The 21,688-nt window shown below is 45.5% G+C and overlaps 1 protein-coding gene across 1 annotated transcript in view; it reads right to left on the bottom strand.

Annotated features, from left to right (window-relative positions):
• Window positions 1–856: 856 nt before the first annotated feature.
• TBC1D19 (TBC1 domain family member 19) overlaps window positions 857–21,688 on the bottom strand; it is a 196,658-nt gene continuing 175,826 nt past the window's right edge. Inside the window, exon 24 of the transcript XR_003520789.2 lies at window positions 857–961. The gene's annotated coding sequence lies outside the window, so the exon portion shown is untranslated. The remainder of the gene's footprint in view (window positions 962–21,688) is intronic.

Here is a 21,688-nt window from a genome sequence, read left to right as displayed (position 1 = left end):
TATTTATGTGCCTAGTATATTCCAGGAGGTGTTCTGGGGACTAAGAATTCAGCCATGAAGACAAATAAATCTCTGCACTGATGGAGCTTTCAGTCTAATGGGGCGAAGGACTATCACCAAATGTTAAATGTGTAGTACGTGAGGTGGTGGTAAGTGATAAGGAGAAGGGTAAAGCAGAGAACACGTATGAAGTTTGCAGTTTTAGACAGAGTGGCAAGAGAAGACTGCAGGGAGAAGGGGTTATTTGAGCAGAGAACTGAAATTGGTGAGAAAGAAAGGCCGTGATGTGAGGGAAAAGCATTTTTGGCAGAGGGAAAGGCAGGTACAGGTGCCCAGAGGGCATGAAATGTTTGGGTAGCCTGAGAAAGAGCAAGAGACCAGCACAGTTATAGGGGAGTAATCAAGGCTGGGGCCAGTATAGGATAAGGTCAGAGAGGCGTCTGAGAACCACACCCGGGAGGGCCTCCGGAGCCAGTTAGGGGGTTTGGACTTTATTCTGAGTGAGACAGGAAGCCGTTGGAGGCGACGGTGTGGCATGGCCTGATGTAGAGATTAACAAGGGGCGCAGACTGCAAGTGACAAGAGCAGAAGCAGGACCAGCATGGCGTCTGCTATTGCTATGGCATGACTAGGGCTACTGCAGTTGGCAAGGTGAGAGACACGGGCCGCGTGGACCAGTGGGAGCACGGGACGCAAACGATGAGGACTGATAAGAGGCTGGATCCAGTTAGACTTTCAGTTCTTACCTTTTTTTTTTTTTTTTCTGTGTAGACGCTTCCCTCCTCTCTCCACCCTTCTCCACTCTGTTCAGGGCACACAGAAGCAAAACAGCGTGGGGACGGGTGCACTAGGACCCCAGAAGCATCGGAACACTTTCAGTCTTCCCCGACAACAGGTGTTTCATCCTAGCCACTTTGCTGGGGACCATCTCTGGTCCCCAGAACCTTCCTGGGCTTCTGTCCTGGGAGAGGAGACAGACACCCAAGGTCAGAGCAAGGTGCTCACAAACACTAAAGAAAAAATTACAGCTACCCTTGTTTTAGGAACCAGTTAGTCACTGGGGATTTGTTTTGTCCTTGCTTCCAGCAGCAGGCCCCCAGGAAGCTGTTATCTGAGGAACACTGGACAGCCCAGAGACTCTGATCAGTGTGGCACTCACTGCCGGGACCCACAGAACACATCTGAATCTGCTTTGGAGGGTGTTTCTTCAAACCATGTTGGGCTTTTTTTCCTTTCAACTTGTTATTTCGCTATAACTTCAGACACAGAAAAGTTGCAAGAATATGACAAAGATTTGTCACGCATATCCCCCAAATGTTTACGTTGACTACATTTGTTTTATACAACCACACACGTTTTTTACGCGAACTTTTTGAGAGTCAGCTGCAGTGATTGTGACCAACTCCTCCCATTTTGCCTGGGACCTTCCTGATTTTAACATTGGAAGTCTTGCCTCCTTCAGGCCCAGGCCACCTGAGACAACTGGTCACCCTAGCTAGAGCCACAATGCCCCCTTACCTGTAAATACTTCAGCATGTGTGCACTAAAAACAAGGACATAACTATTGTATGGTTATCAAAATCTGGAAATGAACTTTGGTACAAAAGCCTCTTCAATCTACAGACTACATAAAGTTTTCAGATTTTGCCAGTCTTCCCAATCATGTCTTCTGTAAAAAAGAAAATCCCAGATCGTGCATTGGGTTCACTTGTCGTGTTTCTTTTTTTTCCTTCATCTGGACCAGTTCCTCAGTCTTTGTCTTTTGTGAGACTAATATTTGTGAAGAGTATAGGCCAAACATTATGTAGAATGTCCCTCAGCATGGGTTGGTTTGATGTTTTCACACAATTAGATTCAGGTTATTTGTCTTTAGCAGGAATCCCACAGAAGTGAGGCATATGGTGTTGATTTATGCTGGGAGCAGGCATATTAACTTTGATCACTTGATGGAGGGGGGGGGTTTCTGCCAGGTTTCTCCCCTGTAAAGTTACTATTTTCCCCTTTGCCATTAATAAGTAGGTTGTAGGGAGTTATTTGGAGACTATGCATCTTGTTTCTCATCAGGCTATCCCATTTGTTTTAATATCCATTGATGATTCTTGCCTGCATCAGTTATTTTTATGATGGTTGCCTACTGACTGAACTTTATTTTTGAATATTTTAACAGTGGAGAATCTTCATGAGGAGAAGGGGCTTATGGAGGAGACAAGTTAGAGATAATTATCGTACCATGTAGCAGGGGATGGCAAGCTACAAGCCCCAACACCAATTTTGCAAATAAAGTTTTATTGGAACACAGCCATGCCATGTGCTTCTCTATTGTCTATGACCTACTTTCACACTACAATGGCAGAATTGTGAGGTTGTAACAGAGACTATATGGCTTGAAAAGCCTAACGTATTTACTACCTGGCCCTTATAGAAAATGTTTGCTGACTCCTAATAAAAGGGGGAGACCTCCTCTGAATTGAATTTCAGTTCTGTTTAACTCACACACATAGGGAGCACTGATCTGCTCTGTAAGCCCTGAGGGGTGGGTAACGGGTAGTAGTGGGCATTTCTGCCCTAGAACTTAGAAATGTGTAAGGCTTCGCGCACATGGGTCAGCATACATACTACAGAGGTGTCATGCCATGTCTTACTTAAGAGAGATGAACTCTGTTTTTCTTTTAAAGTATAACTATAAATTACCAAGAAGGAAAATTACACCAAGACATGGTGATTAAATACAATTACTGTGATTAGCCTGACCCAAATCTTTGCATATCAAAGTATCGCCAAGTCGTGTAAGAATGTCCTCTCTACTTCTAGCAAATCTTTGGCACAACAGAACTCCAGGGATTAAAAGAACAACTTTCAAAGTGTGTAACATAAGGGGCGCCTGGGTGGCTCAGTAGGTTAAGTGACAGACTCTTGATTTTAGCTCAGGTCATGCTCTCAGGGTCAGGAGACGGCGTCCTGAGTCAGGTTCCGTGCTCAGCGGGGAGTCTGCCTGATTCTCTCTTTCCCTTTCCCTCTATCGCTTCCACCACCCCACGCTCTCTCTCTTTCAAATAAATAAAGAAATCTTTAAAAAAAGAAGTGGGTAACATGAAGACAGAATCTGTTTTGGCATTAGATTCAATAAGGATAAATAATAAGGGTTATTGGGAGGTTGAAAGTATCATCCAGTCATTTACATGTGAAATCACTTTTATTTCCAGAATGTATCTTGTTTACTAAAGCTTCAGGCAAGATTAGGCTAAACTGAATGTGTTGCTCAGAAGGCTCTGTTTTGTGATAGGAAGAGGAAGTTCTGGAAAATCAATGAAGAACTCAAAGGAACTTAAATCTTGTTGATTGTTCCCTTTTATGGGGAACACCCATGTAGTGCTGGAAAGACCAGCTCCAGGAAAAGATCAGGCCGAGCCTATATGATTAGAGAGTTACATATCTTTCTGACGAATTTTGTCTGAACACACGCACACACCCAAATCGATCTAGATTTTTCTAGAGCCCAAACAACAGTTTCTATTGGTAAAAACTATCCATAGAAGATTCTTGCTTGAGATAGTGTTGGGACAAAGAGGCAAAGAGAATTTTAGGGGCACCTAGCTGGCTCAGTTGGTAGAGCATGTGACTCTTGATCTCAGGGTTCTGAGTTTGAACCCCATGCTGGGTGTAGAGATAAGTCTTAAAAAAAAAAAGGGGGTGCCTGGGTGGCTCAGTTGGTTAAGCGACTGCCTTCGGCTCAGGTCATGATCCTGGGGTCCTGGAATCGAGTCCCGCATCGGGCTCCCTGCTCAGCAGGGAGTCTGCTTCTCCCTCTGACCTTCCTCCATCTCATGCTCTCTCTCTACCATTCTCTCTCTCTCTCAATAAATAAATAAAAATCTTTAAAAAAAAAAGAATTTTCACGACTGATAGAGTTCTTACTAAAGATTATTGCTTTATGTTCTAGGAAGCATGTGACTTTAAAGCAGATGAAGCAGCCCCAAAACTGGATAGGATATTGAAGACTTGGAAGAACATAAAAATGAAACCCCATGTAATTACAAAATGGTGGAAGATAGAAAAGGAAAAGTGGATTGATTAGTGTAAGACTAAAGCACCTGAGCTTCTGCCCAAGACACTCACTGAAGTGGATGATAGAAATTAAGCTCAGGCAGCAAAGAACAGCTGAGTCCTGAAATGGACATCAAGGAAGGAGATGGGGAAGACCATGGGCTCTCCTTTTTCAAGTCGCCTGTGGCCTCCTCTGGTCTCAGAACAGAGCATAGGTATCCTTTGCTCTAAACAAATTGTTATGGATTGCATGTTTATCACTCCCTCCCAGTTCATATGTTGAAACCCTAAGCCCCCATGGGATGGTAGTAGGAGGGGGGCTTTTGGGAAGTGCTCAGGTTAGAGAAGGTCATGACGGTGAGCCCTCTTGATGGGATTAAAGCCTTTATAAGAAGAGGAAGAGATATAGGATCTCTCTCTCTCTCTCTCTCTCTCTCTCTCTCTCTCTCGCTCTCATGTGAGGATGCAGAGAAGATGAGGTTATCCGCTAACCAAGAAGCGGGCTCTCAACCAGATACCGAATCGGCCAACACCTTGCTCTTGAACTTCCCAGCCTCTAGAACTGGGAGAAATAAATGTTGTTTAAGCCATCCAGTCTGTGGTATTTTTGTTATAGCAGCCTGAGCAGAGACCCAAAGCAAACACGCTTTTATCCAGAAGAGTTGGTGGGGGAGGGGTTTAGAATATTCAGAATAGGGGCGCCTGGGTGGCTCAGTCGTTAAGCGTCTGCCTTCGGCTCAGGTCATGATCTCATGGTCCTGGGATCGAGCCCCACCTCGGGCTTCCTGCTCGGGTGGCGGGGGGGGGGGGGGGGGGGGGGGGCGGGGAAGCCTGCTTCTCCCTCTCCCACTCCCCCTGCTTGTTTGTGTTCCCTCTCTGGCTGTGTCGCTCTGTCAAATAAATGAAATCTTTAAAAAAAAATTAAATTTCAAAAAAAAGAATATTCGGAATAACTGAATATTCTAGTTTCTTAAGAAACTCTCTGTATTTCTTTAGAGTTTCCTAGACATTTTCACATAGAGTGACTGGTTTTATTACCACAGCACACTCTGAAATAGGCATTATCAGCCCCTTTTTACAGATGGGAAAACCAAGGACCAGAAAAGTGAAGGGAGTGCCCCAAATTAGCCAATCCATACACTCGGGCCTCTTGAGTTCAGAACATTTTTCCAGGGCAGTACAAGGACTCTGATTTATCAATTGGTCTGTGTGCAGCCAGAAGCAAGTAAGTGTTCACTCCAGAGGGTTGAAATGGACAGACTCTAATAAAGGGGTTGCTTACAAGGTGTGGACAAGGTGCAGAGAACAAGCATGAAGTGGGTACATCCAGAGGTCTGCAGGAGTGGGGAGCTGGAGGAGAAGGGGAGGGCATACTCTTCCCCAGTTCGCAGCGTCAGAGCTGTGGATGTGCATTAGGCTGCCGGGCAGGAAGGGCCAGTGATGGACACTAAAGCCAGAGGCAGTGAGAAGAAATACTCCAGCCTCGCTCCCCCGGCCTTCAGTTCTCCAGCCAGTCCCTGCACTGGCCATCAAGTGAGTCAGCCAGAATGAGCTCATCCACTTGACTGGCCTCCCTGGGCAGAGGGCAGGATGGAGGAGTATGGATCCAGGCGGGGACAGGAAGGAGGCAGGCAATGAAAAGGGAAGAGCCAGCACTCCAACTTCATAAAAAAATGCTTACACTAAAGTAAGGTTGAACATAATTTATCGGCCCATAATCGCTTACCTGACGCTCCTTGGGTCAGATGCATTCTGGAATTCAAAATATTTTGTATTCTAGACAAATAATAGTGTTCATAAACTATATATTATATAATGCCCCCCAAACAGAAACTAAGGCAGCAGTCTGTAGTCAAACACATTCTATATGCCTGCAGCAAAAGGTATGAGTATTTGTTCTGAGGTAAGTGAATATAAATTAACTTCTCCTTAGTGTAGGTTGATTTTTGCTACCAAATGAATTTTGGAATTGTGGACAAGGGATTATTGCCATAGTTTAATGTTCAGAAAGCACCCCAGGATTTTGTGGCATCTTATTGTCATTATTGCAAATGCTGATTGTCTTTCTTTCACTACCTAGTTATGTATATGTATTTTTCTGGATCCTAGGGAAAAAAATGCAAATTTACCTCATACAGGCTTTTAAAAATATATTAATGTAAAAATAAAAGAACATGGCAATCCACTCTGCAAAAGAGTCTCTGTCCTGGAAATGATTCACAGTAGAATTCAACTTTAAATAGCAAGCATCCCGATCGTTACAATTGGGCTTTGTCGACAAAAAGTGGAGTGACACGCTACTTTTCCTGAGTGGCACTGGGTACTATGTCACGGATGGGCGCCTGAGAGTGAAGAGAACATCTCCGACCCTCTCTCCCCTTGGACGCTGGGCGTGCCCTGGAATGCCCACGTTAGCAGCACAAGGAATGGCTTCGTGGAATTCAGTGGGGATCTTTAGTGGTAATTTTGTTGGCAGGCATTCCTGGTCTCTGAAGCCCTGAAAGACACAGTTCTCAGAACGACTTAACAGGAAGCCTCACCCATGAACACAGGAAGCTGAGGAAGGAAGGAAAGATGGCAGTGCTGGGGGAGGGGCAGTAGAGGGAACAATAAGCAAAGTCACATGCCTTGGGACCGTGTCTACGTGGTCAGAGGAAGCACCCCATCCGCACCTTCCTTGCCGCCCCCAACACTCTTCTAGGTACCCTGCACTCTGCTGGCCCCAGATCACTCCTCGTTTCCCAGGCCGCCTCAGACTCGTCCCGCCCTGGGATATTACGCTCTGGAAAGCCTCCTCTCCCTGCTCCGCATGCTCCCTAAGTCCATTGCCCAACTATCACTGTCCTCCATGACCTTCAGAGCCAAAGCTCACCTCTTTGACGGGGAGGACTGGCTGCCTTCTCTTTGTTCTGGCAGGCTGCAAAGTGGTTTCGACTTTTCCCCAAGATGCTCACCCTATTTTTGTGTGTGTGTTAGAGGAATTGTTTTATTCCATTTCCAAAATTAAAAGCCTTGTCCACTTACTACTTTTTTCCCATTAATTCATCAAGCATTTATTCAAAACCTCTTCCGTGTAGCTAGGGGTGCTAGGCTTCAGACTTTGAAGATAAGTAAGATGGGCTTCCTGCATCACGGAGCTTACAGTCCAGTGGGCAATATGAGAACCGAGCAGTCTGGGAGCACGTAAGAGGGACAGGTCACCCAGCCAGGGTGCCTGTTTGTGGGGGGCGGTCAAGGAAGGCTGAAACCTCGAAGGCAGGTGGAAAGTAGACCAGTGAATGGAGGGGAAGGATGTTGCTGGCACAAAGAGAGCATGGCCCAGCGCCAGAGGCCTGAGGATCGAAATATATTCCAAGAACTGCAAGTCACTGAGCATAACTGGTACGTGGAGGTGAGGCGGGAGGGTGCGATGGCGACCGTCCTGGGGAGAGGTGAGGCTGGACCGTGAGCAGCGCAGCCTGATGCTGAAGGATCTTGTCAACTCTGCTATGGGATTCAGGTTAGTCCACGGTGGCTTCTGAGCGGCCTGGACCAATGAGGCACCCCATCAAGTCTCAGATCAAGGTATGATTATCTGGTATCTTAGAAGCAGATTTTGAGACAAAGATTCAAGTGCAAGCAGGTTAATTGGGAGGTGACCCCAAGAACTGTTAGGCGTGCGAGGAAGTGGGAAGGGAAGGCGGCCACCACAGGGAGCGTGGACAAGCAGATGTTGCTGTGAGGGGCTCCGCCTCTGGAAAGCTGTAGAATGAGTTTTGGAGTCATTCTCCTTGAGGGGTGAGGTATTACCCACTGGGGCTCCCCCTCGGTCTTTGTTCAAGGGCGACTCTCAGGGGCTTCAGCACCCCGGCACTGTGGTCTGCCCTGAGTGAGGGGCCACGGGTGCCTTCAGTCAGAGAGGACCTGCAGGCACTTGAAGAGGAAGCCTCTGGTGCAGATAGCTTGTGTCCTGTATACATCTGGTTGTCCGGATGGAATAATCTGGACAATCACGGCAGGTCTGGGAGTCAGGGCGGGAAAGAGATGGCTCACCCAAGGGGGAAGAGAAGAGAGTTTTTGCAGGAAGGCAGAGTTGACGAGGTGTGGGCAGGCGAGGCAGCCACGAGGAAAGGCAAGTGGCCAGGAGTCCCAGCACCCCGAGGTCTGAAGGGGGGACCCCAGCCTCCTTACCCCTCAGGAGGGACAGCCCTGAGGCTCGTTCTACAACATTGTTTTCCAGAGGTCTGAGCCCAATGTTCACCATACGCACCATGGACGCTCCCCGTCTTGGCCGCCTTCCCCTTCCTGGCCCACTTCCCCACTCCCCTAAACAGGCCTTCTCAACCCTGTTAACCTTCTTGGTGGGAGATGGTGAGAGCCGGAATGGAGGAAAAGAGGTCCCCCAACAAGAGTGTGGTCTTAGGGAGAAAATTGCAGCCCTGCCCATGGACAGCTTGCTAGACAAGAAGCAGAGGGCAAAAGCACTGCATCCCTTCTCATGCCCGGGCCCAAGCCGGAGGACGGGGAGCACCAGCGATGTGATGCATCCCAAGAGCAGCATCTCCCAGGGCACAGAGTGGGGAGGGCAGATCAAGAATACCCAACTCACCTCTCACACCAGAATACAGCCTTTAACCTGCACCATTCAGATTGCTATCTCTGCTGCCAACAAACTCATTTCATGGCAAACACGGCTTTATCCAACCCTGCTTTATGCTTGTGAACTCCTTATAATACAGTATCTCAATTACTTTTCATTGACCCCATACTTCTTTTGCCTCAAAATAACTGGGTCAGCTGGACAGAGCAGGTGTTAGTACCCATTCCCTATCGATCCAGGAGTCCAAATCTTATCTTTAGCCTCAAAGTCCAGCATTCGTTCCAGTACACTATGTCCTCCCAGGAGTCAAGGTCGTCGGTGCTCAGCAAGGCCCATGTTCGGAGTGTTCAACATACATCTCTGTAATTGCCTAGTTGGTGCTCAGAGTCAGTAACCAAACTTCTTGATTTCTGAAGGTCCCTGCTAGCATCAAATTTCTTGCTTTGATAATGATCTGACTTAAATTAGACGTGACCTAGGTGGTGCTACAGATCGTATTTTTGTGCCCCCCCCACCCACCAAATTCATGTGTTGAAATCCTAACCTCCAATGTGATGGTATTGGTATAGGAGGTGGTTGGGTCACGAGGGTGGAGCCCTCAAGCACGGGATTAGTGCCCTTATAAGGGGCTGCAGAGACCAGAGTTTTCCCTTCCACCATGTAAGGACACAGGGAGCAGACAGGCATCCATGAACGAGGAAGTGGGCTCTCACTAGACATGGAATCTGCCAGCACCTTGATCTTGGAATCCCCAGCCTCCAGAACTGTGAGGAATACATTTCTGTTGTTAATAAGCCACCTGATCTATGGTATTCTGTTATGGTGGCCTAGATGGGCTAAGGCAGGAGGGTACATTCTATCTCTTTAACTGTGGAATTTCATGGAAGATCTACTTAGGCAGAGGGAGGCTGACAGAACTAAACTTGCTGAATGCCTACTGGGTGCCAGACAACTTGTAAATGCCATCACTTTACAGCTGGAGAAACCAGAGCCCAGAGAGGCTGAGTAACTTGTTCAAGGTTACACATCCAGTGGGGCAGATCCAGGAATGGAATCTATGTCCCACTGACCCCAAATGCTTCGGTGAAGGTTTCCAGTGGATTATGGCTAAGAAAATCAATCCTATTTTTTAGAAACACAACAAACAAGGTAAGGAACCATTTTGGGGTCCTCAATGACACACAGTCTGCCTCTTGCAGAGATGTGTCCTTGAGCTGTACCATCAGCAGTGGCTCGAGCCTGGGCTCTGGAGCCATATTGCCATCATCCCACCCTGGCTTGTCATTGATCCTTTATTCCCTGCGTAACCTTAGATGAGTTATCCAAGCTCCTGGTGCCTCAGTTTCCCCCCCACCAAAGTAGGGTCAATAGTAGTCCTTGCCTCTAGGGGTGTAACGAACATTAAGTAAAGCTCAGGGTGCCTGGTGCAGAGCAAGCCCTCAGGAAGATCAGCGGCGAGGATGTCTCCGACTCATGACCTGTTCTAAAGACTGGAGGGGTGGACCTGGAAAGGCCGGGAATCCAGGACCCGGAGAGAGACCCACGGGGCCGAGGCAAACGACCAGTGTTCCCTGTGGGTGGGAGTGAACCAACCGGCCAAGCGAGTGGCACCAGGAGGGTGGGCGGGTCTCATCAGAAACGTATTTTGGTCTGTGGTTTCTCGGAGGCATTTTTATCTTTCCCAAATGACCCTCTGGGGAAAATGAGGCAGCTCGATATATAAAAATAGCGAGGATGTGAGAGAGGAAGTGAGAGGGTTCCCAAGAGTGGGCCGAGCAGCGGTTGCAGAAGCTGAGTCAGCCCCGCACCTCCACGCCGCGGCCTCTCCTCAGGGTTGTCCAACCACCTGAGGGGTCTGAACGACTTCCTCCTCCCTGGACGGAGGCCATTGTCTTGATGCGGTGGCGTGGCGGCTGTGTTTATGGCGGGCTGACCTTGACTGAGGCAGGGCAGTTACCGGGCTCTCCACCTCTAAGGCCCTCTAAGGCAGGAGGGGGAAGACTCTGCCTCCCCGCTGTGCCTCCCAAAGGAGGGAGGGATTGTGCGCCGACGCCCAAGAACCTCCTGCAATGTAACAGGGAAAAGCAGGAAAGACTTTGCCTTCTCGTGGGAGTCAGAGTGTGGGGGAAGGAGGTGTCTGAATTATTCACTCACTCACCCGCCCACCGCTCACTGGGTGTTGTGTTATTTCCCAGGGCTGTCCTACCAAGTACAAACTGGGTGGCTCGAACGGCAGGAATTTATTCTCTCACAGTTCTGGAAGTCCAAAGTCAAGGTGTCGGCAGGGTCACGGGCTCTCCGGAAGCTCTAGGGGACAATCCTCGGTACCATCGCTGCCTCTGTCACCCCACAGCCTCCTTCCCTCTGTGTCCTGTCTGTCTCTTCACGTGGCCTCTTATAAGGACACCAGTCATGGGATTTAGTGCCCGTCCTTATCCAGTATGATCTCGCCTTCGCTCGTTGCATCTGCAAAGACTCTAGTTCCAAATAAGATACCATTCTGAGGTTCTGTGTGCCTATGAATTTGGGGGGGGGGGTGGGACACTGTTCAACCCAGTTTAGGTGTCTTCTTTATGCCAGATACCCTGCCAGTTGGCCTGGATAGGGATGAGTAAGTCCCCCCAGGATGTCACAGTCTACAGAAGAGGTAGGCACATAAGCAAATTATTGTAATGCTCTGACCTGGACACAAGCTAATGCTTCACATTTATTGAGCACTTACTAAGGGTCTGGCACCATTTTAAACAATGTACATTTTCTATCAGCGAATGAACGGCTCAAGAAAATGTGGGATTTATATGCCAGGAAACATAATTCAGCTGTAAAAAAGAAGGAAATCCTGCCATTCGTGACAACATGGATGGAACTTGAGGGCATGATGCTAAGTGAAGGAAGTCAGACAGGGAAGGACAGACACTGTAGGACCTCACTTATATGTGGAATCTTAAAGAAAAAAAAAAGGAATTCAGAAACACAGAGAACAAATTCGTGGTTTTCAGAGGCAGGGGGTTGGGGATGGGGGAAATAGGGGAAGGGGGTCAAAAGGTATACACTTCCAGTTGTCAGCTAAGTAAGACCTAGGGATGTAGTACACAGCGGGGTGACCGCAGTTAAAAAGACTGTATTGTGAATTTGAAAGTTGCTAAATAGATCTTAAAAATTCTCATCGTAAGAGAAAAATCTGTAGCTACGCGAGGGGATGGATGTTAACCAAACTTATTGTGGTCGTCATTTTGCAATATATACATAAATCATTATGGTGTCCATCTTAACCTAATATAATGCTATGTGTCAGTTATATCTTAATAAAACTGGAAGAACATTTAAATTTTGAAAATTAAAAAAAAATGTGCATTCAAACTCATTTCATCATCCTAGAAAGCCTAGGGGGTGAGTACTGCTATTATCTCCGTTTTAGAGATGGGGAAACTGGGCTCCAGAAATGCTGAGTGACTTGCCATAGGTCACAGAGCTGGCTCCCTTGGCTCTGGAAGCCAGGGCACACCTCCCTGAGGAGCTGGCATGGAGGCAGAGACTTGTTGGAGGAGAAAACGGGAGCTATGGGAAGGCTGGAGGGCAGATGGGGCGAGCAAATGTTCCAGGCAGAGGGACGAGGCGGTGCCAAGGCCGTGAGTCAGGCCCAAGCTTGGCATGTGTGAGAGGGAGGGGGGTGGCGGCGGCTGAAGCTCTCGGGGAAGGCAGGGAGGAGCCAGGTGAGCATAGACGCAGGGGCCCTGGGGCCTGACTGAGTCTTTATAAGTCTCTTGGGCTGTTCCTGCAAAACGGTCCACAGCAGAGCGGGAGGGAAAGCTGGCTCAGGTAAGGGCAGAGGTCAGGAGGAAGGGCTGGGTTTGGCTTGCTGTTGACAGGACCGCTGGTGGCTGTGAAGGTTGTGGGGGGAGAGAAATCCCGCTTGCAGCCTGAGCATCTGGGGGCGCAAGATGCCCTGGGGAGATGGGGAGGGTGAGGCTGGGCAGGAGTACTAGCCTGAGTTTAATATGTGTTAGGCATTTGTTGGCTTTTGAAGCCGAGGGATCGAATGTGAATGGGGCCCTCCTGGGAGAGAATCTTGCTGGAGCCACTTCTGTGTGGCTCTGCTCCTGGGACCCTGGTTCCCAAACCTAGTGATCCAGTAGAAAACTCTGGGGGGCATGTTAGAAATACAGACTCCTGGGCCTTATCTCAGACGCACTGAGTCCTGATGTAAGAGCGTCCAGGAATCAGCAGTGTTAGGAGGCCTACCGTCCTTCCACAGTCAAACTTGCTTTTATTAAGCACTTCCTCTGTGCCAACACTTTCCAGTGCTTGTTTTTTTAATCTCATGAGTTCCATGAGATGCCTTCTCCCCTCCCTCTGTCTCAGGTGAGAAGGAGAAGGCTGAGAGCATCTCAGTCACGTGCCCCCTGTCCCAGCAAATGCATTCGGAGCGGCTGGGGGACGAGGAGCTGGGCCCACCGTCTGTAACCTTGAATGCATTTCATGAATCTCCTGAAATCTTCAGGCCTCTTTCTTTCAACGAAGGGCTTTCTCCAGGGCCTGTGGCTTACTTCAGAAAAGCGGTGTTCAGCTTCTTGTCCCGAGTCTGGGTTAGAATGTTGCAGCCGTCTGTGGATCTCCTCTTTGAGTAAACATTTAAATCGGATTTGAATTTTTCCTCTTCAACCTTTCTAAATAAAAATAAATCTCGCCCTCTGGACTGTGTCGGCTTTCTTCCCGTTTATTTAAGAGCTCCGTTTATCCTGCTGAGTGCCGGTGAAGTGGGGCGCAAGCAAAGAGCGGATGGCTGTGGTTAAAGGAAGGAGAAGGTTCTGCAAGCCCGGGCTGACGCCGCCCCGCAGCTGCTCCAGCACAACCCGGCCCCAGTCCTGCCTCCTCGCTGGGGCGCAGCCGGAGCCCCTTTTAGCGGAGCGAGCTTGCTTCCAGGCTCAGTTGCAACCCTTGAATTTGGCTGAGTTGCGCGGGCTCCCCCCCAGGGGACCGGCTCTGGAGGGAGTCACGTCCCAGATAGACTCCCAGATACCGGGGGGGGGGGGGGGGGGGGGGAATGCTCACGATCTACCCTCAGGGATCACAAGCTGTAAACTTTTTAATGACGCAAAGAAAAAAAAAATTGCTGCTTGCTTTTATTTTTTAGGCGTTAGATCCCCGGGCCCTCAGAGACAAGTCAACAGAATGAGAAATTAGGCTGACCACTCACTGACTTCCATCTGAAATCATTTTAATCCACTGAATTCCAGAAAATTGCACTTTCCCTACTCCTACTGCGCCCCCTCTTCCCTTTGTTTGTAATCTAGCCGCCCGCTTTCCAAAGACACGCAGGCAGTGACGATTCTCGTTCAGAAGGACCTGCAAAATCAAAAATGAAAAAGAGACATTCCGCCCCTCCCCTCGCCACCCCCCACCCCTCCCGGTTCCGCCAGACCCCCAGCGGCTCGCCAAGAGCCACCGAGGAACAGATTTCCTGTCACATCTGCTGCGGCTGGTCGTCCACTCCCACTCCCTGTTCATCCCCCCAAAGGCACCGCTGGCCACAAACGGGCTGCAGTCACGGAGCTCGACCCGGGCGCTGGTTCACGTGGGGGCAGCCCTTCTCTCTTCTGCTTCTTCCGGAAGCGCCGGGAAGCAGCCACCCGCCCTCCACCCAGCCGGGTGACCCTGGGCAACTCTCTAGTGGCAGGGCCACGTCCAAACCCCCGGTGCATGAAGCCAAGCCTTTACCGTCTATACCCTCGCTCCTCTACTCCTTGCCCGTGGCTTGCACTTAGCTGGGAATAGACTTCACCTTCCGTGCAAGCCACGGGAAGGTCAGGAGGCTCGGGTGGTGTTTCTGGCTCAGTAATTGCCTTGCTGGGGGGCTCTGGGTGAGGGAACAATCCTCTCTGAGCCAGCGTGTCTCCGACTGGAAAACAGAAATCTCCCAGGCAATAGCTATCGGGCTCTACAGAAATCGGCTACTAAAAGATAAATAATAGCTGAATCTTGTTTATTTTCTTCTCTTTCCCCCCTTTTCCTTTTTAGTTGTTCTGTAGCATCCTCAGTGCATCCTTGTTGCCCTAACCTGTGTAAACAACTTACTATTTATCTGTTAGGGACCGGATATTCGGGTTTCCCCAAGTTCACGTGTTGAAGTCCTACCTCCAAATGTGATGGGATGAGGAGGTGGGGCCTCTGGGAGGTCCTGAGGGTGGACCCCCATGGTGGGATTAGTGGCTTTCTAAGAAGAGGAAGAGACCTTGGAGTTTCTTCTCTTGGCCCCATGAGGATAAAGGTGGCCATTGGCAAGCCAGGAAAAGGGCCTTTCCAGGGAATGAAATCTATTGACACCTTGAGCTGGGATGTCAGACTCCAGAACCGTGGGAAATACATGTCTGTTGATGAAGCTACCCAGTCTGTGGTATTCTGTTATAGCAACTGGAGGAGACGAAGACATCAGCCTTACACTATTTTTCCTCCTTGTTCATGTAATCGTCCATAAACATCAAAGGACATCTGTATAAATACATATATGCTTATCATTGTTTTCTTATTTTTATATTTTTCTGTATCTAGCTTTTTTTCTCCAGCACCTAATGGAATCCCTCTTAATTCACTAAGGTTAGCTCCAATTTATTCTTCTTAACGACCACATAGAACTCTATGGTGTAGCTGTAGTACAACTTCTTTAACCATTCTCCCAAAGATAGTATTTACTTTGTGTCCAGTTTTTTGTTTGCTTGTTTAATCACTGTTTACAATGGAGTCCATTTCTGTGAAAACATGTCCTTAAGTCTTAAAGCTTTCACTCCTCAGGGATATCACGAAAGATGTTGCCATATTCCTTTCCAAAAAATTGCATTAATACGTATTTCCAACTAGATATGTACTAGAGTCCCCACATCCCTTTTAGCAATAGGGATTATTGGTCCCCCATTTTTCCATCTGATCAGTGTAAACTGATGTCTTGTTGTGACTTTACTTCCTATCTCCCTCCTAACACCTGAGTTTGAGCGTCTTTCCATACATGTGTTGGTCACCTGGAATTGCTTTTCTGTGAATTACCTATTCACATCCTTGGCTGTTTTAAGGGTGTTTATCCCTGACTTACTTGTTTTGTAAGAATTCTTTGTGTATTATAGCTGTTCACCCTTTGATCTCTGGGTTGCTCCCCAGGCTAGTGTTTATCTATTGACTTAGTTTAGGGTGTCTTTTCCAAGCCAGAGCTTCTCATTTTTATCTCATCAAATATGTATATATGTACTTTATAACTTCTGAATTTCCAATATTGATTGAAAAGCTCTCACCCACCCTAGATTTTACATATGGTGCTCCAATATTATTGTTGTTTTAATTTTTACATTTAGATCTTCAGTCCACCTAGAATTTATTTTGTGTATGGGGTAAGAGAGGGGCTCATTTTATTTTCTTCTGGTTGGATAGAGTCACTCATTGTCCCATCTTTATTTTATTTATTTATTTTTAAAAGATTTTATTTATTTATTTGAAAGAGAGAGGGAGAGCACAGGGGGAGGGGCAGAGGGAGAGAGACAGGGAGATAATCTCTAGCAGTCTCTGTGCTGAGCACAGAGCCAACTTGGGGCTTGATCCCAGGAACCTGAGATCATGACCTGAGCTGAAACCAGGAGTCGGACGCTTAACCGACTGAGCCACCCAGGCTCCCCTCATCCTTATTTAATATCCAATCCTTCCCCACTGGATTGAAAAAAAATCACTTTTTAAAAACAGCTTTATTTTTTTTTTAAGATTTTATTTATTTATTTGAGAGAGAGAGAATGAGAGGCAGAGAGCACGAGAGGGAAGAGGGTCAGAGGGAGAAGCAGACTCCCTGCTGAGCAGGGAGCCCGATGCGGGACTCGATCCCGGGACTCCAGGATCATGACCTGAGCCCAAGGCAGTCGCTTAACCAACTGAACCACCCAGGCGCCCAAAAACAGCTTTATTGCTTTTCAACAACATGGACAGAGCTAGAGAGTATAATGCTAAGCCAAATAAGTCATAGAAAGACATACTATCTGATTTCACTCATATGTGGAATTTAAGAAACAAAACAAATGAACAAAGGAAAAGAGGGAGAAACTAACCAAGAAACAGACTCTTAACCATAGAGAACAAACTGATGGTTAGCAGAGAGGAGGTGGGTACGGGGCTGGTTGAAATAGGTGATGGGGATTAAAGAATACATTATCATGATGAATACTGAGTAATGCATAAAATTGTCAAATCACTACATTGTACACCTGAAACTCATATAACACTGTATGTTAACTATACTGGAATTAAAATTTAAAAACTTAAAGAAAAACCAGTTTTATGGAAGTATAATTTACACACTGTGAAATTCATCCATCATTAAGTGATTTGAATAAGTCGATAGAGTTTTGCAACCATGACAATCCAGTTTTAGAACATTTCCATCACCCCAAAAAGTCTTCTTGTATCTGTTTACCATCTAGCTTAGGCAACCAGAGACCTGTTCTCTATGTCTATAAATTTGCCTTTTCTAGACAAGAAGAATCACTTTTGTCCTACTTGAAACTATAAATACATGGTTAGGACTCTCTGTTTTGTTCCATTGATTCATTTGTTTATCCTTCAACCCATTAGAAATATGAGCAAAGAATATGAAAAGTTTTTGAAAAGGAAATACAAATTACTCTTAAAAGAGGCTCAATCACACTCCAAATAAGAAGGAAAAAACAAGTACCAATGAAAATTATGCTAGGATACCATTTTCACCTTTTTAAAATGGCAATAATCCAAAAGTTTGTAACACACCATGCAGGAGAGGCTATGGGCAAACCTATTCTTATTCATTTCTGGCAAAGGCATAACCCCTTGGCGTAACCCGTATGTAAGGCAATTTGGCAGTATTTCCAATGCATATTTCTGGCAATAGTGATTTGGGGAAATTACTCTACAGATATATTTAGGAGAAAAGACGTGGGTACACACACACTCACATTGTAACAGTGCTTACAGTAACAAAACATTAGAAATAACCTCAACATTCCATAATAGGAAACTAGTTAAATAAATTATTGTGTATCTATACAATGGAAGGTGAAGCATCTAAACACTTTTTTTAAAGATTTTATTTATTTATTTGAGAGAGCGAGAATGAGAGAGAGAGAGCACATGAGAGGGGGTAGGGTAAGAGGGAGAAGCAGACTCCCCGCTGAGCAGGGAACCCAATGCGGGACTCGATCCGGGACTCCAGGATCATGACCTTAGCCAAAGGCAGTCTCTCAACCAACTGAGCCACCCAGGCACCTGGAAGGTGAAGCATCTAAATAATAAAGAACCAAAAAGCTCTTTTTGTACTACAAATATCTTGGAGATTTAGTAAGTAGAAAACATGATTCAGAGTGTATAATTTGATACCCTTTATGTAGAAAATATGGGAAAAAAAGATTCTCTATGTCTTCCTATCTATCTATCTATCTACCTACCTACCTACCTACCTATCTATTTAAATTCTGGAAGGATGTACGTATAGTGGGGGGTTAGATGAATCTGGGCAGATGTGGGACAAGGACAGGAGGCAAGTTTTCACTGCATAATCTTTTCCCTTAATTTTAATTTATATTAAATTTTTGCCTATTCAAAATTTTCTCTTAGCTATTCTCAGGCATTTATCCTTTTGTATACAAATTTATCCAATTCTCACCTTCTCAACGCTGCTGGCCTTCCAATTGTAATTGCATTAAATTTATATCTTAATTTTGGGAGAATGGATTTTCACATTATGTTATCTTCTCAACCAAGACTGTTAAGTTTTTTTTTTTCCATTTGTTAAGATTTGGGTTTAAATACTTTGATAAGATGTTATAGTTTCATTTAAGTGTCCTTACTTATTAAATTAATTTCTAGAAAAGTTTTTATTTATTGTGAATGAAACATTTTTTTTCAGCTGCTTATTGCTAGAAGACAGAACATTCAGTTCTTTTATTAATTCTAGTAATATTTTACAAGATTATCTTGGATTTTCTAGGCATATAACTGTATCTAAACAGTTTAGACACTTTCAACATTTATATCAGTTATTTCATATTCCTGTCTCAATGCATTTGTTAGAATCCCAAGACAATGTTAAATAATAGTAATGATTATGGCTTTCCATTCCAGTTCCTGATTTTAGTGGAAATGGTTTTAGCATTTGCCATTTAGGTTATTAGGTTAAGCCACATGTGATTGTTGTTTTATAGGTCTAAAAGAGCTGGACATTGGTGATTTCATATGATTCCATATGAATGTTTGCTCTTGGTTTCCACACCTCTTTTGCCTGAAGTTTTTATTAGAAATGGCTGTTAAGGGGCACCTGGGTGGCTCAGTTGGTTAAACATCTGCCTTTGGTTCAGGTCATGATCCCAGGGTCCTGGTCCTGCTTCGTGCTCCCACCCCCCCCCCCCCCCCCGCGCCCCGTTCATGCTCTCCTGTCTTAAATAAATAAATAAAATCTTCAAAAAAAGAGAAAGAAATGGCTGTTAAATTTTATCAAATGTGTTTTGGGCACTTGTTGGTAGGGTCCTTTGATTTTTCTCTTTTAATATCGTGGTGGACTGTTGCATGGATGACACCAATGAAATACACTCCCCAGTATTTCCACTTCTGTAGTTTTTCATGTGATTTCAGCCAACTGAACATTAGCAAGCATGATGCAATTGGAGCTTGAAAAGTCCTTGTACAAGGAAATTGGTCCTCTTAGAACACCTCCTTCCCCGGAAGCCAGACATTATACCGTAATGAAGCTTGGGCTAAATTACTAAATGATGAGAAGCCATCTTGGATGTTCCAGCCCTAGCTGAACTCCCAGTGAAGACAGTAACGAGTCACTCAGTCACACTGTGTGGAGCAGAACTTCCCGGCTGAAACCAGCCAAACCACAGAATCACGAGAAATAATACATTGTTATTTACTTAAAACACTGGGTTTTGGGGTCATTTGTTAAGTATTAATAGGTAATTGGGAAAATGTTGCAGTAATGAATTACGTGACAGATTTTCTTATCGTAAACTGTTGAATTATTAGAATAAATGCCACTCGATCGTGAAGATATTATTTTGATTCATTGCTGGATTCTATTGGCTAATTTAAAAAGTTTTTGCATTCTTAATTGATTGGTTGATCATCTCTTTTAATACTGAATTAGAGAACTTTCTACATTTTTCTATGGTCTAGAATTACTTAAGTAACATTTAATTATCCCTTTAAAAATTTTTTATTTTTATTGAGATATAATTCAACAAATAACATCGTAGAAGTTTAAGGTGTACAACATGCTGATTTGATACATTACCACTGTAGCATTAGCTAACATTAATTATCTGTTTTTAAAATCTAAAAACTTTTTAAATTTTCTTATGATTAATTTTTATATTATGTAGTTTGTTTAAAAAATCAAACATTTCTCATATTTTCAATTGCACATCCATTTATGACTTTTGATCTCTTCTGTATATGTGGTTTTATCTTTTTTATTTTTAGTTTTTTTTAAGATTGATTTTATTTATTTATTTAGGGAGCACGCACAAGTGGGGGGAGGGGCAGAGGGAGAGAGAGAATCTCAAGCAGACTCTGTGTGGAGCCCAACTGGGGCTTGATCCCAGGGCCACATCTTCTTTATCCATTCGTCTGCTGAAGGGCAAAAGAGATGGGTTCTTAATGATATTAGTTGAACCCTTGATCATTATGTCTGGAGCTGATTTGTCCCCTTCTAACATTCTAGTTATGTGAATAAATTCCACATTTGTTTAGTAAGTTTGAATTGGGCTTCTGTCACACACCATAGGAGGAATCCTGATAGACACAGCATGGGGTGGGATTGAAAGGTCCAACCCTCTAAACACATGCTTGGGTCCCCTGACAACCTGCCCTCATCCTTTGGTTACCTAGGGACTTTTCAAAAGCCACCTTTATTGCTCTCATCACTTAGGCTATTCCAAGGGTTTCAGGAGTTCTGTGACAGAAATGGGGATGAAGACAAAATATACATATATCTTACTGTAAATCACCATATCACAGGGAGGATAGATACTTTTACATTAAGACAGATATGGGTCAGAGTAAAAGGGGAAATTTATGTGAATCTTTAAGATTTCAAAGAAATCTTATGCTTATGGCAGGCTACTTCAGCCAATAAACTCTCGATTTTCTGGTGACATACAATTATGATGTAATTGCTCCCACCTTAAGGAACCCCCCCCCCCGCCGACCCCATATTTTCCTCTAGCTATGGCCCTTTTATTTACTTCCTTTATAGCTAAGCTCATTCAAAAGGTATCTACACGTATTGTCTCTACTTCTCTTCCTCCTAGTTCTTCCTGATGGGGTGGCCTTATCAGTATTCTGCTCCCATTTTGCTCTTTGCCCAAGTCTCCAGTAGCTTCCATGTGGCTAAATCCAATGATCTGCCTTCAGCTTATATGACTAATGCAGATCTGATGTAGTTTGTCAGCCTGTCCTGGAAACACTCTTCACTTGGCGTCTAGGACCTACTTTCTGCTAATCTCGTCTCTCAGAGTGGCCACTCCTTTTCCGTCTCTTTTGCTGGTTCTTCTTATTTCCAAGACCACTTGGAATGGGGGCCCCGCGGTCTTGGCCCTTTGATGTCTTCACTGTCCACGTGTTCTGAGTGGTGATCTTAGCCAGTCTCACAGCTTTAAATGCCATCTATATGCTGACAACTTCCAAATTTATGTCTCCAGCCTGGACCTTTCCCCCGAATTCCAACGACATACTTGACATCCCCACTTGGATGTCTAATATGCATCTGACTTAACACACCCAGAAAGGAAACTCCTAATCTTCCCACAATAAACCAGTTTCTCTCTCATCTCTTATATTTTTAGGCTTCAAACTATAGATTCTTCTTTTATTCTTTCACACTAATACTCTACATCCAATCAATCAGAAAACCATCTTGGATCTATGTTCAAACTATATCCAGAGTTTCCACTGGTACCAACCACCCCGGTCTAAGTTTCCATCATCCATCATCTCTTGCTCATATTACTATCTTAGGCTCCTCGCTGGTCTCCTGGCTTCTGTCTGTGCCCACTCTAGGCCATT

Source organism: Zalophus californianus, chromosome 2 (assembly GCF_009762305.2).
Source record: "Zalophus californianus isolate mZalCal1 chromosome 2, mZalCal1.pri.v2, whole genome shotgun sequence".
Lineage (NCBI taxonomy): Eukaryota > Metazoa > Chordata > Mammalia > Carnivora > Otariidae > Zalophus > Zalophus californianus.
This window is presented reverse-complemented; position numbering and strand designations above follow the sequence as displayed.